We start from the raw sequence: 27,983 nt of genomic DNA, 5'->3' as shown, positions 1-27,983 counted from the left end.
CTTTTTGCAGGTGTTTTTTCCACTTTTATGTTGTTCTGTCTTTAATGTCTCTTCTATTTCAGCACATTTCCATTGTCATATCTACGTTCCATTTCTGCATGTGTTTTGATATTTGCAGCAACTTGCAACTGGATTTGTAGGCAATGTTTTACTGTTTGTGCTTTTGCTCTTGTATGCGTTTTGATAATTGCACAGTTTATGGATTTGGAGCGCATTCGCCTGAATATTTGTCTGTTGTTGAAGCACTGTTGTCTTTGGGGGCCGTTGTAAGATGCTGACATGCTGCTGGCTGTCACCTCGATTAAAGGCATTAGTTCATCATGTTTGCACACAGGCTAGGTTAGTTTAGTGGAGCAGAGTATTTCCCAATGAATAAATACTTCAACCAAAATGCAGCTGATCACACTGTATACAGTATCTGCGTCTGATAGCACTTGGAAAACCAGGCACATCAATCAACTGAGCTTCCAACTGTAACATGATTGTTGCTGTATATGTAAGGCAAATTCAGTGGTGTATTTTCTTAATATCTAGATCCTGCTTGATCATCTTGCCTAATTTTCATTTAGTAGGGGGCAAAAGGGCCAACAGGCTTGATGAGTTCATGCAAATGAAAAAAGCCCTACAGGATTCAAGACCAATTACTACACCCTTGTTGCTTCACTCTCTCTGTACATTTACTGTGACAGGATCATTCCTAGGTAAACTACGAAGGTGTTAAAATGTTCAGTAAAAAATGTGGCCAGCAAGCTGGCTGTGTGAACAACTCAGATCACAAATTAATTAATAAACAAATTGTTTATTTCTTCACTAAAGATGGATACATATACACTACCAGGATGGCCGTCTTGTGGTTTGTTCCATTGTTTGGGGATTTCCTACTGTATTTGCAGGACTCAAGCAGAGATTATTTTTTTTGTTTTGAAGATTTTTTTGCACTCCTCACAGAATGTTTTCCATGCTTTCTTAATGTATTTGGAGAGCATTTTCAAGAACAGTCTCTTCTGCCAAATTCTACAACCATTTATTGTGATAAATGATCCAGTGACCCAATTTTTTTGTCTCAAACTAAAATATGCATTAAATTAAGACTTACGTTTCCATTTAAAACAGAAAATCTAGCAACTGTTATTGTGACATGATGTATTGATCATCTAGATTCAAGTGCAGAATTGTAGTCACGCCAGTAGCGTGACTCTAGCCATGGCAATGGCGATCGGTCGGTCGGTCCACCACTTTGGTCCAGACTGAATCATCTCAATAAATACTGGATACACTGTCATAACATTTGGTACAAACATTCATGGTCCCCAGAGAATGAAGCATTCTGACTTTGGTGAGCTCCTGACTTTTACTGTAGCACCACCATGAGGTTGACATTTGTTTTTTAGTGAAATATTTTGACAACTATTGGATGAATTTGCATGAAATTTGGTGCAGATATTCATGGTGTTCAGAGGATGAATCCTAACGACTATCTTGTTTAATGGTGAAAGGGCTATAATCTCTTGTTATTACAGCATTTTAGAAATCATGCAATATAACGTTCTATTTGATAACTTAACACAAAGACCTCATCAAAAGTCAAAAACGTTTTCTTTTTAAGAATTGTGAAATATCATTGTCATTATGGTCACCATTTAATGCTTAAAGATAATGATAAATTGTCTCCCAAGAGACTAATTGCCTGCAGGCCAAAATTAAAGCAGCCCCTCCTCTAAGAGCTGTTAAAGAAGATGTGTTAATCATTCCTGTTTAACGGGAGCTGAAGAGTATGTTCCCCAAAGGCTAATGCATCTCATTTAGCAGAATGGCATTTTTATGGGAGCCTGACAATACTGTGGTGAAAGGACGGACCCTGCAGCAACAGAGTCAACAATCGCCGTGGGTGGACAAGTGGTGTGTGATCGCAGAAGACTGCAGCCTGAGAGTTCACAGTCTTGTTCACCGCCAAAACAGAAGATATCTTTCTCATACAGAACATTCTCCCGGAATAGTTCTATCAGCAAATTACTCCCTTTTTAATCAAAAGGTAAAATCTGTGTGAATTCCCCAGATGATAACAAGTCAAAGGCTGTGATGCAGGTGTCAGATGACTGGTTTGCTTATTGGAAGCGATGATGAAAAACAGAAGAGGCCTTTAACTTTACAGGAGATGAGACTTGGGGCACAGTATTGTTGGCTATTTTTCTCTTTTGCTATCAAAGGGTTGCTCAAAGAGATTTTCCACAATGATTGGGGTTTATTAGTGACAAATCTAAAGGTGCTTGATACAAATTGGTCATTATTTTGGCATTTTATGGACTAAATTAATCAATCAATTAATCAATTAATTATAAGATGCAATAGATAAATCAAAAATGTATTATTTGTTTCTGCCCTGTGGAAACATAAATACACTAAAATCTAATGGCTACAGTTTATTTACACACACATTTCCAGTGCTATGTGTAGGATTTACAATCTTACAGCTCTTACATTACTTACTGCATTCATGACACATCTATTTTATATTTACTACCCTGTGGCTTAGATGTGATACAGAGCAAATTTTATTGAAAATGTCATGTGATGGTCCTATGACCACATGATGTGCCAGCTGAACATTTATGCAAATTAAAATAAGGTTGCAAATACAGTAACATTTATTCCAATTGCTGCTTCTGCTGAGTGCAATGATTCAAGTGTTACTAATATAGAAATTCAATGCAGATCATCAGTGCTATCACAGAAATCTAAATAAATCCAGAGATATTAAATAGCCCCAAGGAACTTATGTTTATGCCTCTTTAAAACAATATGACTAATAAACAAACACAGATGTAATGCCAGTTCAGTCATCACCGGGTTACTCTTTACTATTAGAAATGTAAAGTAGCTGTGTATGATTTGTACCCAAATGACAAAGTAGTTTAAATGAATGTATTAATTATTAATACTAGTGGGAGCATGGTGGCATTGAGCTCTTGGGGTTTTTAAAATTGTTCACAGTTTTGACAGATAGTTTCTGATTAACAGATGTGCCTCACTGCTTTGAAAGATACAATTTCCTTGAGAGCAACAAACTTAACATTATGTGACATAATACCTTATTTATGAAGATCAACAGAGAGAAGTGCAGCACTAAAGCGCATCAAGAGTATATTTTAAAGTGTGATTATAAAAGTTCAAATAATAATAGCAGTTAATCTAGTATGATGCCCCCACTTCTTGCTTTTTGTTTACTGATTTACAATTTTTCTGATATTTATGTATCCACAAAATGGGATGTTTCATTCATACATAATTAGATCAGATTATATAGACTGGAGCAACTAACAATAACTTTCATTAATCTGTCAATTATTTTGGAAAGTAGTGAAAAATGCCCATCACAATTTCCTAAACTCCAAGATATCTTTAAATTGCTTCCAACTGTCCAAAACCCAAAGATATTCAAGTTACAATGATTGTGGCAGAAAATTACTGAAATGTATGTGTAAAATTGCTGAATCACTGTGTTGAATAACTCAAAAGGGGAATTGCAACCTTTGACGGGAGAGAAGACTGTCCAGACTTAAAGATTAGAAGACCCGGGGTGTCTCAATTTCTCGAGATATGCTTCTTGGTGCTTAGAGAAGAAAACAAGATAGCTAAGCAGAGCCATACATGCCCCTCTTTACGACCTTGTTCTCATGGCAGTGTGGGTATAACTAGGCTAGTGGAAGGGGGGTTATCAAGCAGACCCTATGCAGCCTCTGATGTGTGGGTTCTGCTTCCTGGCACCAGTACTGTAAGAAATTACTTTCTTTGACCAGAGAGTGTTTCTTTACTCATCAATCATGTAAAACAGAGAAAAATAGCAAATTCTTACATTTGAGAAACTGGAACTGGAACGTTTGCCATTTTTATCTTAATAAATGTTTTAAACAAATAATGAATTATCAAAATAGTACTTAATGCTCTGCTGTTTGACTAATTGATTAATTGACTGTCTCAATCCTACTATATACCAGTATTTTAAGCGTCCAAGCAGATGCCCAGATTGTAATGCTGTTCTAGTTCTCTAAAACATGCAAATTTCAGTAGCTTGTCTAAAAAAAATACTGTTACTATATACATAGCAAAGAGTTGTCCAAATTCACGACAAAATCCTTGAAGTACTAAACTTCAAGGAGATTCAGCAATTCTGATTTTGATAATGCATTTCTTGTACAGGATTTGCAAACAAAGCTTAGGAGAGGGCTGAAATCCTCTGTTCAACCTCAAACTGCAAGTGCTAGTTGGAAAAGCTGAGTGTATGCTAATCAAACCATCTTCATTTGAAGAGCATCCTGACTCTTGCAAAGCTTTAATCCATGACGGCTTGTTCTGAACATTATCTAATAATTGGCACATTCCCCTGGTAAGAATGGGCCTGCAATCTCTTTCCCCACCATGACAGTGTAATGGATTGCTATGCACATTCCACGTGGCTTTGAACTTATCTTCATTCCCCCCCAACTAAACTCTTAGTTGCCTCCCACCTCTCTCTGTATGGAAATGTGGTACATCACATTATTTCACCCCCATTGCTTTTTTGCTTCAGGGTATGTACAGTAATGTCAAAGATAAATTTTATGGTCGGCTATTTACATGATGTATACCCTGAAATAACATGGTAAAAGAGGGATCATTATAGTATAAATTGTAGTATAACTATAACATAAGTATATGATTAATTTTAATTTTAAAAATCTCACTCATTGCATGTTGCACATTTGCTCTCACAGATGTCATGGCAAATTATTACACTCAGGATACACACACAACCTTACCTCGCAGGCGGGGTGAGGAAAGATATGCGCTCCCTTGATCCCCTAATCTCACATACTGGGCTGCACTACACGCCAGCAGACCAGCAGATGGGAAATTCTGCACACTGGGTTTTTCCAGGTCAGTGGGGAAACAGTAGACACAGCAGGTTACACAGAGCTGTGTTTGGGGGCAGCAAGAGGTAAACATCAGCCTTTTTCCCTACTTAGTAAACTAACAGCTCCAAGCATAAACACTGCCTCAATAGCCTGTGTTTGAGACCTGCTGATTGCAGGCACCACCACAGGCTCTTTTCGATTCTTCCTGATGATTTTTGCTTTCAGCCTTCACAAGTTTTTAAGCATCACACACTGTAAATAAAAACCTAGAGTATGTGGTGAAAGTATTATTATTGTGAAAAAATAGAAAAGCAACTAATAATTTCCCCTAAAAATTATGCATGTATACAACTATTTTGAATAAGCAAAATATGTTTTGTGGGAAAAGAAATGCTGCCTGAATTACATTTTTTATAGACATATTGACAAAATGCTAACATTAAAGCTGCTCTAATCAATATTTCTATTAACAATGGGGAGGATAACCATGTTTAATGTGAAAGGGGTCACTCATAGTGACAATCCCCACAGATAATTATCACCCGACTCTGCAGCATAGTTACAGAATTTACCTACCCAGCACCACATGGCAAACAGACAAAATGAGTTGCTAGCTGGTGAACATAGTGGAGCATTTAGCATCTTAAGAGCCACATCTTCCCTGAGGAGTTGGTGGAGACCAAAATATTGAATGTACATTTGACCGATTGATCAAAAACAGGACTTCACATGAATGCTAATGTTGCTTCGTATTTGTTGGATGTGTAAAAGGTCTTTAAAAGAAGAAGCTTTAAAGATATTAGCAAAATGAATTGAAAGATCTTCAAAGTGATAACTTTTATTTACAATATCTGCCCTTCATTTTTTCTGTAAGATCCACTCTTTTAGCATGATTAAGGTATTATGGTTTATGTTGAGGCAACTAAAAGCACTCGGCTAAGGTTGGGGAAAGGCCATGGCAAAATATTGATTAAGTCAGTGATGAGACATGAAGCTGCTCTGGACTAGATGTAGCCAGTAAACACAAATTGTTTTTTGCAAATTAGTTGCATATGAAAGTAATTAGTTGAAGACACGGTTGAATCAAGAGAGAGATGGACGTGGACAGACTCTCTCATAATGCTCCAGTCACAATTAATAGGACATAACTATCTGCACCTCGAAAAAACTGAACTGATTTGAATGCGAAACCATGAGATCAACAAATCCGGCTTCCCATTAGTAGGCCTTTTTCACAGAAGACATTTTGACACATCACAGTCGGAAATTAATCAAATTAATGATGGCTGAATTCTATTTAGCTGCTTCAGTCATGATATCATGCATTCTGGCTTCAAGATATGTGAGACAGTATGATGGCAAGAACAACCACCTCACCTCACCTGGCCACCTGGTTTAACTCTCACAGTTAATCTAATTTAGTTCCCAACCAGCCAGATCTGGCACATCTTAATAAGACATTTGATATTATTGATTGAAATGTCACCAGTATAGCATTGTTTCCCTGATCCAGGATTGGCTGGCTAATCCGTCTGGTGTGTACCACTCGTGATAAAGACAGGTCCAAATCAAGCTGAGGGACTCAAGGAGCCCAAAAGACATCAGTTAGCCTGAGATAAGGCTTCTCCTCCTTGTGCCCACTTATAGCATTCCCACCTCCCTTGGAACATAACCTCACCTTGCCTCTAAATCAAACAGTAAGGTCTTTTATTAATAGCCTGTCAGCAACATTAACATTTATTTCATGTGTATTCATCTGAACAGGTTTTACAAATGGCCTGGTGCTTGTGAACCTGCTCTTGAAAAATTAGCCTTGTTTTTCACCCCCCTCCTCATGAATTTCAATGACTAAGTGAATATACAGCTGGTATGTGTCTACCTAGATGCTGTTTTCTGCCTCAGGTTAAAAATTGAAAAACTGCTATGTTTAGATTGCTCAGAAATATCACAGCATGTGGTAGTTTGTTAAAAATGAGAGGAAATATCATGGGGCGTTGAGGCTGCTTCAATGGTAGAACCTCAACTAGTAATGACGCAATATATGAAAAAAAAGATGCTTTTAATAGTCCCATTGTATTAGAAAACGGCACAATGTAACTCAAGTGATATGTACAGAAGTTACTCGCTGCCAGTTGTTTACTGTTGACAGACCACCAGAAACATAAGGGTTTGAAAACTGAGGTGTGAGAGGAGGGAAGTCACACAGGAGCACTGGTACCACTATAGATGATGCTATCAGGAGTTATCTAGTGGAGATCTCCCTAAACATAAGTGAAACAGACAGCGCTTCTCTAAAGAATTTATGGTGGCCCATTATTTCATTTTGTGAATACCAAGTGTTCTCCCAGCATTGGCACTTCCAGAGAGAAACCTGGTGTGCTGACACAAATTGATTATGGGAGCGAGGAGACAATCTATTTCTTCCTCTAAACTGATAGGAAAGAACGACAGGATGAGAAAGGTCGGATGTACACAGACAAAGATAGAGAAGAGAAGGAGGGGGGGTCGGATAAAAGGAGTGGGAGAAAGGACGATGTTCAAAGTTTTGCAACAACTTCCCATTTTCAAAGACAAACACGCCAATGAAACTGTTTTGCATTGCAGATCCATTCAGTGATAGTGCTGTGCCTGACAAAATTTCAATCATAAATACATACCCACACTTTTCTGTTTATGGAACTGCTGGCACCCAAAAACAAATTCAATGCATTGAGTTTATTAGCTTCAGAGTAAAGCCGTTTTTACTTATTTGTTCTTATTCTTACAATTAGTGAGGTGACACAGTGAGAGTCACTTGTCATAAGTGTGAATATGGATCCATATTTAACACCAAATGAATTAATGAAAGTTTATATTATTGTGTGTGTATAGTGTCATGCATACAACTACGCCCATCCAGCACTGGCGTACAAGACAACACAAATTAATAAAAGCCTGATCTAGAAACAGATTTTCAGACCTTCATGTTTACAACTAAATTCATAAAACACTAAAAATGTAATCTACAATGAGAATACTGGAGAAATTAGAATAAATACTAATTAAATAGTACTTATGAAAATAAAGAAAACTCTTTGAATGAGGAGGTGTGTCCAAACTTTTGGTCTGTACTGTATGTACAATACAAAAAGGAAATGGGACTTTCCACTTTCCCATATCACATAGCTTGCATGCATGATCATTTCCTCATAAGTATACAGTATTTAAATCTGTCAAACGCAATAGCCAACTGTGCAGGTTAAGATCTCCAGCTTCTATATAAGTAAGATATATATAAGTAAGTAACATATGATTCAAGGCCATACGTCAGTTTCGACAAGGTATTTCTGTTAAAAGGGCCATTATATTCATCAGAATAATATGCCTTCTGATATAAATCTCTCTCTCTGTTTGCCGAGATTGAATGATTGACACACAGCATCCAGCACAGCAGCCGATCAGCGTTCACGGATTGACGTGCAGGCGATCATCCCGCCCATAGCGCTAAGTGCAAAGTTGAAAGCGAGTCCAGCGGCGCGCTGACACAGATGCTGAGCTTTTCTGTTTTATATCTTATATAGTTTTATTCATCATTCGGGTGTTGTGCGTCTATTGAACGTAAGTGCATTATATGTGATCTTTGTAGGATCGCTTGTGTGTTATGGTATTCTATTTGCTTGTATACAGTGCGTCACTATGGCTAATGATAAGAGATTATTGTCTTTAGCACGATGTTACGCTGTATATATGTTACCTTTATTCATACTTGCTTATACTGATGTTGTGTTTGTATATTTCGTTTGTATTTTGGTGCAGTTTACTTGTCTAAGTGCTCGTTTTCGAGAGATTCTAAGTTGTAAACAACTTAACATGTCCAGACCAAGCACCGCTATATAGAGCAGATTTAGCTGTTTTATTGTTTAACTTAACGTGCATGACATACCTAATTTGTTTTCTTGCAAATATTAATCCTTTTAATTTTGTATTTTGCTAAATATACATTGTGTATTTTTGTTTAACAGTCAATGTTAATATTATGTATATTTATTTTTACTCTGTATTTTCTGTTTTTACTGAAAACACCCAACTAAGTAAACTTTTCAACTTTCTACTAATAACTGAGTTGTTGTGGTGACAAATAAACGGGTTACTCCCATATTTCAACCATCTTTGCCTGTCTCTGACCGGACACCCTGTGGCGGGTTTCAAACCTAACCAGCAATATACTTCAATGGGAATGTGCTACCAACAGCTAACTCATCTTTTCAATTTCCAAACCCTTTTTTTCAGACTTGAAAAAAATCTTACTTTAAATGGAGTTCACATATTATTTCTTAAGATATACAACATATCAGTTGCCTCAAATATTGAGTAAAACTCTTAAGCCCACAGAGAAGCATTATTCTAACCTCTGCTATTTTGATCAGGTGATTCCACAGTGGGTCATTTCACATTTCTGTTGTACTGACCCTGGTACTCACTGAATTGCTAGTATGGAGGTTAACTGAGCACCAGAAAACATCATATAGTTAAATTATGTACTCTGTAGAATCTGCAATTTTAGATTCTTTAAAGCCCCATATCCCTGTAGCATAATTTAATATAAGTGAGTCACATGCGTCATAAAGTTGAGTATATGTAGAATAACCAAGGTCATTGCATGTGTTTATGTCTGTATCTCTGTCTCTCTGGCTGACCTTGAAAAAAACTTTCATAGGGATGGACACTGAATGTTTACGCAGGGATCAAAACACTTCCAGTTCAAAACAGCATCCAGCAAGATACCTTTGACATCATCAAATACAATTATTTAATTAATGTCACAAGAGAATTATAATCTCCTCTATGCATTACTTCCCTGGATTTAGAGCCAACTGTCTTTTGGAGCTACACAGACAGCACTAATCTCTGCTCTCCATTCTTTATGTATATGACAGCACAGGTAAAGCTGCAGAACCAATACATTTGTCCTTCAGTACATGACACCTTAGCCTTACTAATGAGCCATTTAACAGCACTATGAAGGGAACAGCAGTTAAACGAAAGGCCCCTTGTGGATTTGGTAAGAGCGCGTCAAGACTGGAAGAGACAGTAATACTTCACATTGACAGGAGGAAGAATGAATAATAAGTGGTTTTGTGGCTGTTTCAACGTGAGGTTAATCTCTCAACATTTTTCCATGCCCCATCTCTCCCTGGAGGGGTAGCACTACTTGCACACCATACCACAAACTCAAATCAAAGTTACATCCATCAGGACTCATAATATGTTTTACATTCTCTTAACTTGCTGTTATATGGCAATACACGATTCATTTATCGTCTGAATGACTGAAAAACCAACAGTCATCTGACACAACCAACACACCATACTGTCTCTAAAGAGTTTTTTGCAACTATAATCGACATTAATTGACAATGGATATTTAAATACACCCTAAAGCACATTTCTGCCTCCTACCTAAGCTATTTTTAACCATTCCTCCAAGTTACACCCGGAGGTTTATGAACCATAGAACCAGTTCTTGTGGTTCTCTGCATTAAAGCTTATGAGTATTCATGAGCAGGAGTAGGCAGTACTCTCCAATGGGACTTAAGTCTGTGATCAACAGAAACTGTCAGTCATTGTCAACGTGAGCTGAGAGCTCAGGGGATGTTGTTGGGTTTCCATTACAACACAAGACTTGCATTCAGACTCCAACGACTCATCTCATAAGAGCCAAAGCATATGGAGAACAAACAGAAATGGCTACCTTTGGAATGCCACAGATGGCTATCACAGATGTTGAAAGTCAGTTTTCATTTCATCTCTGACAAATTAATGCAGCAACTTCAGTTTTCAAGTTTGAGGGGGAAAAAAGAATAATCTAATTCCATCATAAATATTTCCCTGTGGCTCCCAAACTCATCAGTGACACAGAGTGCTCCATTTACTGCTGAAACTGAATGCACGAACCACTGTTTCAATTTCAATAGATTGGATACGTCAGCATTGTTCATTTGTAGTCAAATTAGATTTAACAATAACTTAATTAATGATCTTTTCTCTAAAAGACCTTGTTTAGATTTGTTTGCCACTCAACTACAGCAGAACAAAATCAGAGTACAATAAAGAGATTTGAGAGTGACAATTTCAAAACAACATAACACGCCTTACAGAGGTACAAAGACACCAGAAATCACTGCCTGTACTGCTGGTTCATTAGGCATTCTGATGTTGAAAAGTTGATGCATGACAAAAACAGGAAAACTGCAGCAGCAGAGAGGAAAAGTGGTCACACACAAACCCTTATCAAAACTGACTGATATACAGTAAGTGAAAAAATACCAAAAATGACCACTGAGTTGAATCAAGACATATGACAATCTCAACAAAGACCAAACAGTAATTACAGATTAATGAAGCTCATAATGTTTGAAGTTTTGTCTCCCAGCTGTATGTTTGCAGATGTACAGTAATGAATAAAAGGGTGGCTGTGGCTCAGAAGTTAGAGCAGGTAGTCCTTTGATCACAAGGTTGGCTATTCAATCCCCGGCTCCTCCTGTCCACATGTCGAAGTGTCCTTGAGCAAGACACTCAACCCCAAGATTCATGTTTGTGAAGCTCTTTGTCTGGTAAGGTAGAAAAGCGCTATATAAATGCAGTCCATTTACCAGTCCATTTAGTACTGAGAGTTCAGTTTGAGCTGTGAGGTAAAAAAAACCTTTTGAACATGTTGTGATATACGTGAAGCTACCAAGAAAAAAATAAGATCAGAATACACAACACCATAAAAAACACAAGAAAGGCATAAAAAGTGAGCTAAGATACAAACGGCCAATGTTTTGAGATATTTTAGAATCTTGATGTTAGTTTCATTAAGTTTTTGGATCTTTAGTTATTTTTTCATTTTAGACAGCTCTTAGGTTGTTTTAAAGTGCCATTTAGATATTTTTTTTGGATGAAAACTTTTTCATGATTTACAAATTGTATTCATAATTTTGTAATCGCATTTCTGTTTAAGTTTGAGGAATATTTTGTGTTATCTGTCCTACGTTGTTTGTCTGTAACTCTGTTGTTGCTGCCTATCTTGGCAGGATTACCCTTGAAAAATAGATCTCAATGAGGCTTTCCTGGTTAAACAAAAACAACTCTTTTTCCAGTGATTAGACTATTTCAGAAAAAAAGACATGTTACATAATGACTTGTGCATAAGATTGCATACTATAAGAATAGTTAAGACTGTTGGACTCTGCATCTCCTCTCCAGTCAAATTCTAAAGTGACAATACAGTAAATTACATTCAGACATTATTAATATAACTTCTATTTGTCTGCTGATAATCACAAATTTCATTTCCAGTAATTAGGCCAAAACATGATTAAGATGCCAACTCTGAAATACTGCATATGTAATTTCTGTCAGAATGAACCTCCGGCTTAACTGCCCAGAAAACCTACTATCATGGCCTATTCATTAGCCACAATCCATTGTTATATTTGCATAGGCTACTTGTCCCCTTTATCCACTACAGTCACATTTAAAAGCGGAAAAAATTAAGGATCACTGTCAAGTCAACTGTGAATAATACATTAGACATCATGGCATACCCTAACTACTAGTAATTTATGTAGTACTCCCTTTTGAGAGCCAGACATTGGAAAATGCAGAAAGACAGACAGCCTAAAAAGAAATTAAGGAAGAATGAGGCTTGGCAGCGGTGAAACTGACAGCCCGCATGCAAATGTGCCCATCTATCTTACAGAACACTGAGTGTGCTTTATCTCATCCAGAAGGAGCAGTTCATCTCAGCTAGACATCCATTTGGACGCACTGGACTTAAAAAGCAGGGGGTCTAAATTGGATAGCAATTGTGCAACTGTACAAATGCTCGGGTTTGCTCACCTCAGATAGCCTCCTCTGCACTTAGAGCACGTATGCCAGTGGTGACCTGAACCTGAGCTACAAGCTATCCTAGCTTCAGGTAAGGTCACATGACCCCATTTACTTCATTTACAACAGACTGTATTTTAAAGAATATGTAACTGTAGTTATATGTGGGCAGGTGAGTGGAACTTGCGTGCATGTACGTGTATTGTGGTGTAACAATGATTAAAATAATAACTATGGCTCTTCTTGAGCGCTTTCGGATGTACAGTAGAAAGCAGGTTGGCAGTTAGAACATATTGGCTGGAATGACAAAACAAATAACACTCATCAGAGGCTTTGAAACTACAGCAGATTGCATCAAATATGCTTGAAATATGCAGCCTTGGCTTTTGTAACAAGGTTTGTGATTAGCCAAGAAACTATTCTTAATCTTACCTTTTATCTGTTAAATACACACAAGGATTACACACCTACACATGCACAGATGGACTCCTGCATATGTACAAATATACACGCTTACAGTATGCAAACTGTAATAGTAAATGCACAGATGTGCTCACTAAGCTACATGAACTCACTCAACTTGCAGTTCACAGTGTTTTTTCTTAGTTATATCACAAATAACCAAGGCAGAGATTCACCATGGCAATTTTGTCAAAACTTCTTACTGAAGGTTTCACACAATTATGGAAATGAAGAACAATGTCAATTAAAATTCAATAACACAATTCATTAATTTCCCAATAACAAGAGCACAGACATTATGTGGCTTCTATGTAGCTTCTGATTTCTTACAGTGCAGCTGTTACTTACATTAACTTTAAAAATAGAAAACATTTTCACCACCTGGATGTGCGCTAATTAAATTGCTGACTTTCTCCCCCATAGCAGTCAACTATGGAGGACTACAAGTGTCACGGAAATAGTAATAAAGCATTTCATTAATTGATAATTAGCTGTACAATAAAAATAGGCATTAATAAATTACAAATTTGTAAAAAGAGGAATTATAAAATGTTTATAAAAAATGTATAAATGAAATATTAATCCATAACTAAATAGTTACATTTAAAAAGGGATTTACAAAAACAACATTAAAACAAGTCAATAAGTACATTATTTTAAAATACATCAATGAATTCATAAATAAATAATGGAATTTCTAAATCTATTTGAAAATGCAGTTTAAAAAGAGAAATAAATTACTGGATTCATAAATCAGGCATTTAAAAGGCCAATTTCCTTTTCCATTTGCATTTCCTAGCTATTTGATTTGCTCAGTCATTTAGCTTCTCCATTTAGCCTTTCCTGACACTTTGGGCCTTGCGCTGGTAAAATGAGGTATAACAATGCAGATCAGCTGGTGTGTAACAAGCTCTCTGATTGGTTAGAGAGCCGTCTCATACTGTCGTTAGAGGCTCTGGAGCCATGTTGACTCTGCCTCTGCTAAGTGTGCAGTAGTGGGCGGTAGTGGGTCTGAGCGGCTGTAATCCAGCTCCTCGGTCTGTTTTCGGTAGTTTTACGTTTGATTTCACCATTTTACATCATGGCGAATTATTGTGTTTTATGAATTCAGCCTGTCAGGACATCGAGTCCACTGTTTCAGAAAAAGCTTGCTAACTAGCTGGCTCTGGTGCGTGCAGGTGGAGAGACGGGACTTCACTGCTGCATCTATAACGAAAACCGCGGCCGTGTTGCGCTCATTTTAGACAGGAGGATTATGTTCCCGGTGACATGATGGAGTTCAGGACGGGATAACAAAGCTAGTAGCGAGTATCAGCTTTTATCAATCATATCTCGTACTGCATATTATAACTCCACACTACGTTTTACGGGGAGAGACAGAGATAATCTATTACTCTATTGAATTGTCCGATTTTCTCTACAATTAGAATAAAAGCCTTGTGGACAAAGGCAATAAAGTACATACTGATGCTGAGCGTCCAGCAGGTATCTAAACCCAGAAATCATTGCTTTTAAATCATATACTAGATCTATGTCGAAGGTTGACTTTACCTATTTGAACTTGTGAATAGAACAGCTAAGAAGTACTTTACTATGTAGATACATAGTAAAGTGGAGACATTAAAACTTAATCTGGATATTTTCTCTGTCCCTATTCTAAGTTGTCCATATTTACATCATCATTACTTATATCACACTCATGATATTGATAATAAGATTATCAGGTTTTACTGTAGATAGTGTCCCTATCCCCAGGCCTGTCTGTAAGCTGTGTTGTCCACTGGGCATTCTGGGTAGACACATTAAGAAGCCCTTACCCTCGTGTTGTGTCCAGAAGAAGGGGTATTTACAAAGCTCTATATGGCCTAATTTGGGTGACAATAAAATGAATCACAGTCAGTGTCATACTGTATGACATTTTATGCAGTTAAGATCATATATATATATTGATATATATATACGGCATTAATGGTGAGGCCTGCATGCTGCAGCAGCAAGACTAATAAAAATGTCCTATAAAACTATTAATGTATTCTTATGTTTATGAATTGCAGTTAAGACAATAAGGCACGTTAAATGCAAACATAAACTAAACAGTTAAACTAACACCAAAACACAAGATTAGACTTTTTACTGTAATAAATATGTCTGTGGATGTACCAAATGTATATGGTCAAAAGAAAAAAATACCAACTGACCCACTTAAAACTAGAAAGCACTCAGAGAGCATACTTCCAACTAAAGCTGTAAAATCAATATTTTATTAATAGAAGATTAATAGAAAAATCCACACAGAGTACAATAAGCAAAGTAAACAGTGAAAATGTTCAAAATGCTCTCTTGCAATGTTAAGAAAACTTTTAAAACAAAAAACAAAGCAACAAGAAAAACTAGTCACTCTATCCTTGGCCCGTAGCCTAATTGTTTACCAGATTTCATCAAAATCTCTTACCAGGTTTTTGAGACATCTTACAAATAAACAAATGTGACTGAGTACGTCTTTGGCCGAGGATAATATGAATATGAATTGTAGGAGTGATCCAAACTTTGTCTTGAATTATAATAATCTCAACCTGAAAACTGGAAACCAAAACATCTATGCTGGTTTCACATTAATGTCCTGTGTTAAACCGTGAACACCATGCGAGATACAGGACGACTGCCTCATCCTTGGTGATCATCTGGCAGGATCTGGAAAGGGGGGCAGGTGCAGTGGAGGACAAGACAGCACTTCTCTCTCGTAGAGCCTTTGGTGACCTGGAGCAGCCCTCTCTCAGAGACTCCATTAGGGCTGATGCATATGCTGGGGAAAGGAAGGAGAGAAAAATGTATATAATATAAAAACACCTCACCATCACAGCAACCTCTCAGCTGCCATTGTAGCTTAAATGCAGGGCTGCCAAGAGAAGCCTGTAGAAAAGGCAGATTATGCCGTCCACAAGTTGTACATATGAATAAACCCAGAAGTAGAGACGACATATAGGACATTTGTAAATCCTTGTATTGTGTGAAGTGTTGAGGCAACGCTGCCTCACTGTGGCTAAAAAGTGCCATTAGCCACTGACAGAATATTCAAATAAAATAAATACATAGTTCCAGTTTATTAGGTACACCAAGCTAAAACTAATGCAGTCCAATACTACAGCCCTGCAATAAATTATATCTTCATGAGGGTTATAATGTTTTTTTGGGATTTGTATAACGCCTTCTTCATGTGTTTTTACTCTGAAAATGGCTGTTGGGCTGAAACAGCAGATAAAAAAATTCATACATGATGGAGCTAGTGAATTTAACACCTTTTTCAAAACATAATTTCTACTCTACAGAATTACCTGTGATTTACTTCAGTACACATTTTGGTGTGTTGCATCTCCTTTATAAAATAACAATACAAGCAATTCTTGGCACAATCTGGGACATTTACCACCACAATATTTTATGGCTGGAGTGCACTGGTACCAAAATAAACCAAGCACCAACCAGCACCACTGTACATACTGTACAAGGTATGTTGTACCTGGTTCCAGCGTGCCGTGTTCACGGATGTTCTGAACACCAGCACATCTGGATCTCCGTTAGAGTGGAAGCTGCAGTCCAGTACAGGTGGTTAATAATGGCTCGCCTCCACAGCTTCAGGTCCTCCCTCCCTGTCCTTTGCAGCAGTATCCAAGGTTTTTTGTAGACCTGTTTCAGAAACAGAAACAAAATGTTAAAAAAGAAAATGTAATTAAGACAATAGCCAACCTAAACTAAACTGTAAACAGCCTGTCCATAAAATCTATCTGTACGAAGCTTTCAATGCTCAGTTTTTGCTGATGTTCAGTGTTAGTTCAATTATGTTGATTACTGATCAGGTCACAGTAAAAATGTAGAGTTGTACAGGACTGCATCATACTGAGATGTTTCTAATATTTTGCCCTCCTACATTATGTAAATGCAGTGGATTTGTTTGCTATAGAACATGCACAGCTAATGCTAGACATAAGAGTAAAGTTACACTACCTGATGAAGGAAAGGTTTGAGGTCACACTGTGAGCCACAGTGAAGCACAGATGGTGGTTGAGGAGCCAGTGGCGAGACCTCTTGCTCTGAGTCTATAAGCACTGCAGCACTGGGTGTAGGTGCATCTGATCTGTCCCTTCATTACTTGTAGTACCTCCCAAAGCCTGTAACACAGCAACATTACACCACATAAAACGAAATTATAAATGTATTAGCTGTGCAAACAAAGTCAACAATGTGTAATTAGACTTCAGGGATGTAGTGTTAGCAAACTGAGGTTACCGATTATGTCTTCTCATGTAGGTTTTACAAGATAGGATGCTAATCCTAGCTAACATTATCCATTATGCCTTATCAGCTGCGGGGTTTTACAAGCTAGCTACACTGCTTTACAACAACAAATACTTCTCATACATTGCTTCTCATTATTGAAATCATTATGCTGAATCATCTGGAAGAAAACATGACTTACGGTGCACAGCTGTCAGTCTCACACGGTCCTGGCTTCGTTATCCCGTCCTGAACTCCATCATGTCACCGGGAACATAATCCTCCTGTCTAAAATGAGCGCAACACGGCCGCGGTTTTCGTTATAGATGCAGCAGTGAAGTCCCGTCTCTCCACCTGCACGCACCAGAGCCAGCTAGTTAGCAAGCTTCTTCTGAAACGGTGGACTCGATGTCCTGACAGGCTGAATTCGTAAAACACAATAATTCGCCATGATGTAAAATGGTGAAATCAAACGTAAAACTACCGAAAACAGACCGAGGAGCTGGATTACAGCCGCTCAGACCCACTACCGCCCACTACTGCACACTTAGCAGAGGCAGAGTCAACATGGCTCCAGAGCCTCTAACGACAGTATGAGACGGCTCTCTAACCAATCAGAGAGCTTGTTACACACCAGCTGATCTGCATTGTTATACCTCATTTTACCAGCGCAAGGCCCAAAGTGTCAGGAAAGGCTAAATGGAGAAGCTAAATGACTGAGCAAATCAAATAGCTAATAGGATGAAGAAAAGCAGGGAAATGGAAAAGGAAATTGGCCATTTAAATGCCTGATTAAAAGCTGTATTCTTGATTCAAATTGTGAATCCAGTAATTTATTTCTCTTTTTAAACTGCATTTTCAAATAGAAATTGAAATTCCATTATTTATTTATGGATTCATTGATGTATTTCAAAAATTATGTACTTATTGACTGTTTTAATGTTGTTTTTGTAAATTTTAAAGAGAACTATTTATTGATGGATTAAAATTTCATTTGTAAATTCTTTTTATAATTCCTCTTCTTATTGCCCATTAATATACCAAAAAAGAAATTACTTTGCAATTTAGTCTATTTATTTATAGATGAATAAACACATTTGTAAATACATTTATTAATACCTGTTTTTATTGTACAATTAGTTATTCATTACTGAAATGCTTTATTACTATTTCTGTGACACTTGTGGTCCTCCATAGTCAACTACTAAATGATGAAATATAAAACACCTCTCAAAAGTGGCCCACGTTGTTTTAATTAGTTTGCATACATGTTTTCATACATTTTTATATAACTTCACAAATTATAACTATGGTATAGACAGACAAAAGCTGTAATTTTACCAGTAATTCTCAGTACTGTGTCTTACCTGTTATAAAAGAAAGCCTGCACACGAAGCCTTAGTCACTTCTGTCAGCATCCCTGTCCATCCTCCGTATTTGTCTGTACACATAAGGAAGAAAAGAGGACAGACGTGAAGAGACAGCAGCGTCACAGCACAGCCAATAATGGGTCTGGAAAAGCTTCTGTGCAGCCTCTCTGTTTTGTTTACTGGAGCTCCATCAAGAGATTTTGAGAACGGCTCAGCAGCACGGCAGCCAGAACCATCCTGCTTGATAACTTCAGGAAAAACACCTCCAGAAAAAGGTCAGTGTAGAAAAGGTGTAGGCAGGGAACAAGGTTGGACAGCAAGAGGCAGCCGTGAAGGCAATGTATTAAATGGTTTGAGCCGTGGGTAGCAGTGGCCATGGCTGGTCCCAGAGGGCAGTGTGGGGTCCAAACGGCACTAACAAAGTGGCAATGCTTACATATGACATAAGACCAAATGAGCAAGCATGACTGTGGCTATAATTTAGGCCATCACCTACAAACTAAACTAATCATGAGAAGAAATGCACCAGGATCTGGACGGCTTACCACCTCTGCTAAACAATTTCCTGAGGGAAAAGCCTGGCTTTACATTTAATAATATGCACAAACAAAACTTTAATTTTACTTTCTTGTAAACAAACTTGATACGAGCTTGTACTACTTACTCTTCCATAAACTATGAATAGCTTGATTTGTTTTGTCAGAATGATGCGTCTGATGCCTAACGAGAATGTACTGTACTTATTTCACATTGATTTCTATAGTCTTTCCAACAGTCTTTAAAATCAAACTTGAGATGATGAGATGAGATGCTAATGTGAGGCTGCACTGACTTACAGATGTTTGTCAGCACAGCAGACACACCATATAAAACAAGTGCTGTCATGCCTGGCCCACCCTATATGCTAAATACCCAATTGCGTAGGGCCCCAGGAATCCCTTTTTAAAATTCTTTTAATAAATAAAGTTGCTGGGAGACATAAAGCCCCCCTCCTCAATGGATGGATCATGTCAAGCCAATCAACATCTCTGTTGGTGACAGCGAAAGCGTTGGAATCTCTGACTGCGTCACCCAAGGAGAGGACAGAGAGAGAGAGAGAGGGCCGTGCACGAGTCCGCATAGAGTGCCAGTGTAACGGCTCGCGCACAGGAGAACTGTCACGGATGCCACACACACACACACACACACACACACACACACACAGAGAGAGAGAGAGAGAGAGAGAGAGAGAGAGAGAGAGAGAGAGAGAGAGAGATAGATAGATTTATTTACTTTATTTCACCAGCAGAGTAATCACGAGGATAAAACAGGTCATTTAAAAGGCAGCAGTATTACAGAATTGCCCCTGACATTATTCATGAATGAAGAGATCAAAAATTTAATCTGCTCTCATGCTGCATTCTGTCAACAGGTCGATAGGCACTGCCATCAACAAACAGCAGGCGTCATGCATGTATGCTAATATCTGACAAGTCCTTCTGCTTCAACATATCAAAATGTACTGAATTGAAAAATATATTTTTTAATTCTTACATTGATCTACAGTTGTATATACAATTAACGGCATATATAAATGAACAATTCAGATTGCATTTTTTCCAATAATTTAATAAAATGTCCTGACTGAAATTGTATATCAATTTTGACGGATAATATAATAATGTAAAAAAGTATGCTTTTTCATCCGAAATGTAAAGCATGCAAGTATTTGGAAGTGTAAACTCTAGGATTTATGTAGAATTTGCAAATGGCAACAAATGGCAAGTGGTACGTTGTTATCAGGCAAAGATGCATTAAACTAAAATCCCAACTAAAATCAATGGGAAATAAACCTGCCCAAACCCATGCTGATCGTTGTGCAAGGATCGTCCATCAGAACAGCATGGATCTTAGATTAGACACCATCAGAAGATGACAAAAGGTGCAAAAAATGTTACACAAGCGAGCGATGAAGGCAAAACAGTCGATTTAATCTCCATGAAGTGTTCTTTTTCATCTGAGTCAACAGTGATTCTTGTTGAATAAAGTGTCTCCTTTGCCTCACCTGATCTTATGAAATGTCTGCATTCCAAAAGGATTTCAAATCGATTTGAAATTAAAGGGATAGTTCGGATTTTTTGAAGTGGGGTTGTATGAGGTACTTATCCACAGTAGATGACGGTTGGTAAGCCCCCAGTTTGGACAAGCAGACAGGAGTACCGGCATGGAAGCAAAGCAACCTACTGCTGTGAAAGGGGTCAGCAGCAAAACACATTTTAGCCACCTAAAAAATGGCCAACCTAAAAAAATTTTAAAAATCTATATCACTTCAAGTGTACGCTATATTAAAGAATATTTTCACCACTTTACCTTGCCGTCAGACAGCCCTTTCCTTTGGCACTATTTTTTCTACTGTACAGGCATCTACTGTAGGTAATGCACTGACTAGTCCATGTCTTTTACTTCAAAAGTTTACAACCTTTTTTTTTGTAAACAGTGTCACAGCTCTTGTCAATCAGATTTATTTGTCTTTCTAATATCGGTATATATATATATATGTATATATATAGCCATAAACAATTATAAATTGGGGGGAAATATCTACCTGGAGACCTTTTATGTTAAATATGAACAGTAGGAATCCTCAACACTGCCTCTTAGTGGAGAACACTTTAAAAAAAATGTATGTAAAAAATAAATGAAATACTGAATAACTGTGCAACTGGGGGAACCCCACCATCTACCCCTGAGAGTCTGAACATTTATGGACTGGAACAAGATGAAGAACGGCAAAGTAGAAAGGTTCAGAGTTCATTTGAAAGCGAAAAAATAGTTGTAGTGATGGAAACATACATTATGATAAATTTACCAGAGCCACTGGTACATTAACAGCCAACAGCATGAAGGGCAAATTGATATGACGAATTGTAGTATACCAGAAAACAGGTAACTGTCTTATTAACATTGGGAATCATAAATAAAGGTATAACTCTAATAATAACCTATTTCAAATACAGTTATAATTCTCCTTTCAGTTGAATAAATAAAGTCCCCTGCCACCAATTGAGATTTATGTTACACTATAACCTATGAGAAACAATGATTACAGCAAAATACATTAATGTGCTTATAATAAGCAGTGGTATTTCCTGTGGATAAAGTGCATCCAGAAAAGCAATTACACTTTCTTATGTTTGCCTTTTGTGCTATTGCAACAAACTATTAAAAACATTTACACAACAAAGGAATTTCACTTCTTCCTAAATGAAGGATTTCACAGATAAATATAACAGCAAAATAATTCATAACACAATTAAGAAAAAAAGCATGAATGCACTTTTGCTGAGACATCATTTTAATAAGGAGTAAACTGCATTTAAATGCTAATTTCAACCTATTATTCTACTGCTGAAATACTGTAAAACTCCATTTGACCAAGGTGAATCCTCTGCAGATAAATGACCATAGAAGAAACAGGAGACACTGCATTTGGATCGAGAAGATGAATACTATATCATATCACACTTCTCTCAAATCTGATCAGAACTTGCTCATTCATTCTTGGCTTTCTATCACTACTCTCTCTGCCATACTACTTAAATGTGAACACCATTAGTTCAGCTGTTTGTGAGAAGAACTCCATGATTATTCATTAAAAACCACAGACTGTTACATTATTAGTAGAGCATGTGGGCAAAAGTGTCATGTTACCCACTCTGCATTAGTGCAGATGCAGCTGTGCTTCAGGCCCATGTCAACAAAGAAAAGTGAACACCTAAGCATCATTTACCAAATGGAAAGCTTTAGAGGGGAAACATGTCCTGCTTCTCTTCCCTCTGCTCCAATAAATCAGCATCATTGTCACTGACAACTGGACAGACTCCAATTTTAAAAAGGCATTTCACCATGCCAAGCCAGGGACACATAAAATGTATCCCTAAACATATTCCTGTCTTGATGTTTCACTGCTATTCATATTAGCCAAGTGTTAAACTGCTTTTGTTGTGGGAGCCTATAACTTCAGAATGCACCCAATTCTGTAAGATGTGATTTATTTGCACACTATAAACTAATGCAGCCCTTTCTTTCAGCCCCCTCTCTCCTATTCTGATAACCTGAAATGGCTGGATACTAGTTAGAAGCCTGGATAAAATGGAGCCGCATGCACGCATACGCACAGGCACACTCATAAGCAAGTGCTGTGTAAAATGAGGTACCATATGGAATATAAATATGCACATACACACATTTTGCACATAACAGATAAAGAAGCACTGATACGGAATTTCAGGGCCGATAACAATAACTGATAATTGTCTGTTTGCCAGGGGTGTAACGGTACGTGTATTCGCCTCGAACCGTTCACTACAGGACGTCTGATTCGGTATGCGACTTCCTCGGTTCGGTACGCCCTGTGACGCAAACAATTACTGTCAAAATCGTCTATTTATATCTACTACTCGCACGCGCGGAACAGAAATTCTAGAGCGCTATCAACTGTAACATGCTAGTCAGCTTAGCGCAGTTAGCCAGGTTAGTCCAGATCATGTACTGTCTCTGTCTCCGAATGGTAAACACAAATGAGAGCAGAGCTGGAGGATCCTCCCGTGAAATTTAGATCTACTGTATGCGAGCATTACGGTTTACCTGTTAGTTACAGCGAAAATGGACAACGATTAGTGTCAAACTGTATGCTGACATTGTTCAACTGAAGTCGGTTATGTTTGTGGAAACACTTCAAACACGTCATTTATGACGGCATCACTGGAATGTGTTGATTAGCGTAACGAGACAAAACCAGACTGGAAGGCGAGTCCTTCTGCCCACAGCATTCAGGCAGCCTCTCACTGCAGATTCAAACCGTGCCAAATCAATAACTAATGCAAGCTGAAATACATTATAACTTTTGTATACCTTTTAAACTCCAGTGCGAGTTTTCAACATTGTGTAAGAAAGAATACTGACTGCGAGAGGCTTGTTAATATTGTGATGGTTTAACCCGTGTTAATAAGTACATTTCAAAAGGTTTTTGTTTCAAGGGTGTATGTGAAATTGTTCACTGTCAACTTCTGTTAGGCTCTTCATATAATACTGAAGCATTTCCTGCATTAGGTAACAGTTTTCCAAGGACAACAGCAATGTAATCTCCTCCTCCACTCTGAGCTAACTTAATTTTAAGTGTCATGTATTCACTTTAGGGCTGCACAATTAATCGAAATATTATCGAAATCGCAATATGGCCAAGTGTTCTCCAGATGTAAGAAAACATGTTTTTTTGGTACAGACCCCAACAAATGTCACAGCTCATCATGTTTTTTAACAGTGTTTTCAGAGAAAATGAAAAATGGGAGGCAAAAATTATCATTCCCACTAATCATGAATCATATCGCAATCACAATATCTGTCAAAATAATCACAATATAATTTTTTACCCTATCATGCAGCCCTAATTCACTTGTTCTAAATTTTGCACCTTCAGCACAAGGAAATGATTGCATTGCTAATTTGCAGTTGTGAGCAAAGATTTAAGTCAGTGGTTACAGTATCTGGTTCATGCTTTTTTGTTTGTTTTTAAGCTCCTTGATCTCATCACTGATCAAATAGCACATGAAATGGTCTCAGGCTCAGTACCATCCCAGTGTGTCTACACAAAAACGCCATTCTGATGCATTCAAATAGTAATTGATATTACTAGGGATTCCAATCCCACTTTTCTTCTAGATTAGGGCCACAAATAATGATTATTTCCATTATCAATTAATGTGGCAATTATTTTCTTTCATTAATTAATTATTCATTCTGAGAAAAATATTGAAAAATGCCCATCATAATATCCCAGAGCCCAAGGTCACGTCTTTAAATTGCTTGTTTTGTCCAACCAACAGTCTAAAATGCAAAGATATCCAGTTAACCTAAATAAGACCGAAAAAAGCAGGAAATCCTAATATTCATGAAGCAGGAAAAACAGAATGCTAGGCATTTTTGCTTGAAAAATGTATCAAAATCATCGCAGTTTGATTAATCGATTAATCAACAAATCGTTTCAAATCTACTCCGGATACCAATTCCTCTAGGCCTTTTTCACAGCAGACATTTTGACTTGAAAATCGCAAGTGTTACTGATAACATTAACAATGGCTCTGTTTTAGGAAGGTAAATGGAATTCAGCCATTGTTCATTTTGTTATTTACACCTATGCTTTTCCAACTGGGACATGTCAAAATGTCTTCTGTGAAAAAGACCATCAGATACTACTGGGGCATATCCAAACAGTATAGACACTTAACATAGTGTTTAAGGTCACAAACCCTTCATTATGTGCAAATATGTCAAGAAGATCTGTACTCAGTTCAAAGACAGTTCATCATCATTCAAACCAATCAGCCCCAACCACATCTAGTGACAGTATACTCTTAATTTCACCCTGTTCTGACCTGCATTCTGCCACTTTCGACACAAAATTTAATAAAGTGCACAGCAGGAGGTCAAAAGCATTTGTTAACCGAGGCCTGTTCCTTCTCTTCAATGTGCTAGAGTGATGAGTGAAACTAATATCCAATGGAAGGCCACTGTGCATCAACTATCTTTTCTTTTCAGTTTATCAACACAGATAAAGCCCAAAGAATAAAAGAAGCAATTATATGTAGCTTACAGACAATGTGCACGCAAGTGTTCATTTTTATTACCTTTTTTCAAGGCTAGAAAAATCAACAGTGCTATATCTTTGGGTTCACTTCATGCATGTCCATAAACTGCAGTATAGAGCTGGACAAAGATTTGAACAAGTAGCGTTTTTCATTTTAGTCTGGGCTATTCTTCTTGTACAATATGTGGCAATACACTCACAATATACAATACACGCAGACACACTGATCACACAAAAGGCCAGTTTATGGCCTTACCAATGAATTGTTTTTGAGTGCTGCGCTCTCGAAAGGAACCAGGCAAACATGATCATCTTCAAATTGAAGCACTGAAGTGCTTTAAAATAATACTTTGGGGTACATTAGTACTTTCAGGACAACATTAGCAACAGTAAAGTTAAAGTTAAATTTGTATTTGTTTTACATTTAAAACATTAGGATCTATAGGTGAAAACAAAAATCTCACCATAAACTGTTGATCAACTAAGTAACCAATACAAGTCAAAGAGCTCAAATATACTTTACATGGTAGTATCAGTTATAGCCATTGTCTAATATGACTATAAATAAGCTATTAAAAAGACCCATCAAACTTTTATGACACAGCAAAAAAGTATAGATCTCAATTGTTCTTTTTAATAAAGAGTATGTTCTTTTAGATGTCACTGGTGTAACTGAATGACTACAATCCAGCAGAGAACTGAAACAGTCTGAACATCCTGGCAACTCAACTGTGAACTAGATCAATATCTGAATTCAAAAAGGCGGATCTCAAACTCCTTTGGGGGCAAACTTATGACTAGAAACTGTTAATATATGAAGCTATTCAATGAGGCAGCAAGTTACTTGGATTAAGATGTTGAGCAGAGGAAAGCTAATAATTAAGTTATTACTGCATTTATCTCTTATTTGTAAATATCAAATATGGCATTGAGAAGGAAGAATGTGTACAGATACCATACATTGAATAGTTTAGAGTCTTGACAATAGAAACCGAATGAGAAGGGGACAGCAATTGTCAGGATATCACTATGCATCAAAGCCTGCTCAAGGCCTCAATGGGCTCTTACAGTTTATCAGAGTCCCTTTCGATGGCAAACACAGCCTAGTCTCAAAGTGAATTGCTGATTCTCAGTAAACTTTTGACAAGGCCTATTACACAGATGGATAGCTGTTTTCACTGGGAAAACACAGGCCAGCCGAACTGAGCTATGTTTCCTGTCAAGTGTCCCTCACCAGCAAGCCCCTGTTAAAAACACTTCAGACAGCTCATATCTGACTCATATCCGTGTCTGCTTTTTCAACAGGAATTGCCACGTCACAAAGTGCTGTTACCTAATCACAGTACTAACTAGAAGGGCACTCGGAGAGCACGGACCTCCACTAAGGCCAATAGGCCTTGGCGGAGGTCTGCGCAATGCATTTTCACATAATTTTAGACAATTATCATAACAATATTTATTAATTAAAAATACACGTAGGTTGTAGTTTCACATTACACTCAGACTTTAGGAAGAAAAAAGTGAAACAAATACGCGCACTGATGAAGTAAGTGCAATGTCCTGAAGTAATCCTTCACACTTTTCGTGAGTGATCGCACTGTGTGCAATAAAAAATAATGATCACAAAATAACATTGGTTAAACAAGGCTTATAGTGAAGGGATTTGAACTGCGATTTTCTCATCCTCCCAAAGTCAGGGTGAAGCCACTAACCAGCTGTAGGGGTGGGTATCGTTAGGGTTGTATCTTTATCTTATCCATACTCTTATTGGCCTGGTTCTTATCATTCAATAGGGGTCAGGGTCCAGAACTGGTGACGGGAGCGGGGAGGTAGTAAGGATCAGGCAGAGCTGACAGGCGGCGTAGACAGCTGGGTAGACTGGGAGGCAGGCAGGTGGTGCAGCGGAGCGAGGCAAACTGACAGGTAGGTGATGATCCTGGGCACAACAAACAGAGGTTAGCAAAACTAACAGAGCAAGCGACAAAGATACTTTGTGGAGGACCAGGAGATTGGCGGTGGAGGTGTGCCCCCACTGGAGGACCTGGGAACGGACAGAGACAGGCACAAAAAGATGATTCAGTGGTCCGTTACCTGGGTCGGGTTGTGTCAGTTGAGCCTCCCTCACCCAAGTTTCGATCTCCCAAGTAACCACCGCCACCACGCAGGAAGGAGGCAGGATGGTGTCAGTGCTGGGTGGAGCTTCTTCGGAGGTAAACTGGTGAGAGAGAGCATCGGCCTTAATGTTTCTAGATCCTGGTCGATATGTGATGGTGAAATTGAACCGTCCAAAAAACAATGCCCAACTGGCCTGGCAGGAGTTCAGGCTCTTGGCTGTCTGGATGTAGACAAGGTTCTTGTGGTCAGTCCAAACCATAAAGGGGTGTTCTGCCCCCTCCAGCCAGTGCCTCCATTCCTCCAAGGCAAGTTTGATGGCAAGCAATTCACGATTCCCCACATTGAGTTCTGCAGGCATCAAACGGTGGGAGTAAAAGGCACAGGGATGTAATTTAG

The 27,983-nt window shown here is 38.0% G+C and overlaps 1 long non-coding RNA gene across 1 annotated transcript; it reads right to left on the bottom strand.

The window, feature by feature from the left end:
- Window positions 1-15,444: 15,444 nt before the first annotated feature.
- LOC122870957 lies at window positions 15,445-18,066 on the bottom strand. Its single transcript, XR_006376745.1, has 4 exons — window positions 17,680-18,066; window positions 17,208-17,371; window positions 16,723-16,889; window positions 15,445-16,008 (listed from the first exon to the last, which is right to left on the bottom strand). It is a non-coding gene; the product is annotated as an uncharacterized LOC122870957 (long non-coding RNA).
- Between the last annotated feature and the right edge of the window lie 9,917 nt (window positions 18,067-27,983).

The sequence above is a fragment of the Siniperca chuatsi genome, linkage group LG3 (assembly GCF_020085105.1).
Source record: "Siniperca chuatsi isolate FFG_IHB_CAS linkage group LG3, ASM2008510v1, whole genome shotgun sequence".
Classification (NCBI taxonomy): domain Eukaryota; kingdom Metazoa; phylum Chordata; class Actinopteri; order Centrarchiformes; family Sinipercidae; genus Siniperca; species Siniperca chuatsi.
This window is presented reverse-complemented; position numbering and strand designations above follow the sequence as displayed.